This window comes from Chrysochloris asiatica, unplaced genomic scaffold (genome assembly GCF_000296735.1).
Source record: "Chrysochloris asiatica unplaced genomic scaffold, ChrAsi1.0 scaffold00301, whole genome shotgun sequence".
NCBI classification, from domain to species: Eukaryota; Metazoa; Chordata; class Mammalia; order Afrosoricida; family Chrysochloridae; genus Chrysochloris; species Chrysochloris asiatica.
In genome coordinates, this window is record NW_006408819.1 from 414,363 (window position 1) to 416,103 (window position 1,741).

Below are 1,741 nucleotides of genomic sequence, written 5' to 3' on the forward strand. Positions count from 1 at the left end.
TCCTCAAGGTTCATCCATGTTATGCGGTGGCTTGCAGCTTCCTTGTTGTTCTTCAAGGTAGCATAGTAATTCCATTGTGTGTATGTAACACATTTTGTTTAGCCATTCTTCAGGTGATGGGCATTTAAGCTGTCTCCATATTTTTGCTATTGTAAATAGTGCTACTATGAACATTGGTGTGCATATATCTACTCATGTTATGGCTTGTATTTCTTGTGAATAAATACCAAGTAGAGGAATTGCTGGATCAAAAGGTATTTCTATTTCCAAGCTCCTGAGGAAGCGCCATATTGCTTTCAGAGTGGTTGGGCCATCTTGTAATCCCACCAACAATGTAGGAGGGTCCCAGACTCTCTGCATCCTTGCCAGCATTTATTGTCCTCTACTTTTTTGATCTTTGCTGTTATTGCTGATGTCAGATGATATCTCATTGTTGTTTTGATTTGCATCTCTCTGATGGCTAGTGATTGTGAACATTTCTTCATATGTTGGTTGGCTGTGTGTCTATTCATGTCCTGTGCCCATTTTTAAATTGGGTTATTTGTCTTTTTCTTGTAGAAGTGTTGTAGTTTCCTATATATTTTAGATATTAATCACTTATCTGATATGTCATTGCAAAAGATTTTTTTCCCATTCTGTGGGTTCCCGTTTTACTCTTTTGGTGAAGTCTCTTGATGCACATAAGTTTAAAATTTTTAGTATGCCACAATCATCTATTTTGTCTACTTTTGCTTGTGTAATTTTCAAAATGTTTGGTAGTCTGTGTCTGCCCTGAACTAGAGCCCTCACATTTGTCCCTATTTTTTCATTTATGACCTTCATAATTTTGGTCTTTAATATAGGGTGTGAGGTAAAGGTCTTTTTTCAATATTTTGCATATCACTTTCCAGTTCTGCGAGCACCACCGGTTAAAGAGAGTATCTCCTCCCCATGCAATATATCTAGGCACTTTGTCAAAAATCATTTGGCTGTATGTGGATGGGTTAATTTCTGGATTCTCAGTTCTGTTCCATTGATCAATATATCTTACATTGTACCAGTACCAGGCTTTTTTGACCACTGTAGCCATGTAATAAATTTTGAAATCGGGGAGTGAGAGGTTTCCAACCTTATTCTTCTTGTTAAGCAGTGCTTTACTTATCCTGGGTCTCTTTCCTTTCCATCTAAAGTTTGTAATTGTCTTTTCCATCTCTTTGAAGAATGTTGTTGGAATTGGGATTGCATTATACGTGTAAATTGCATTGGGCAGGATCCAGGAACATGGTATGTACCTCCACTTCTGTAAGTCTCTTTTTGTTTCTTGTAGCAGTGTTTTGTAATTTTCTTTGTATAGGTCCTTTGTTTCTCGGGTTACGTTTATTCCTAAATATTTCATCCTTTGGAAAGATATTGTAAATGGCATTGCTTTCCTAATGTCCTTTTCAGTGCTGTCATTGTTACTGTAGAGGAATCCAACTGTTTTTTGTATGTTTATCTTATACCCTGCTACTTTGCTGAATCTTCCAATGATGCCTAGTACCTTTTTTACAGAGTCTAAGTTTTTCTATGTTTAGGATCATATTGTTTGAAAATACAAAGAGTTTTATTTCCTCTTTGCCAATTTGGATGCCTTTAATTTCCCTATCAGCCATATGTTGTTGTTGTTAAGTGCCGTCGAGTCGGTTCCAACCCATAGCAACCCTGAACAGGCTTTCCGAGACTGCTGACCTTGTGGTTCACAGCCCTATTCATAACCACTATG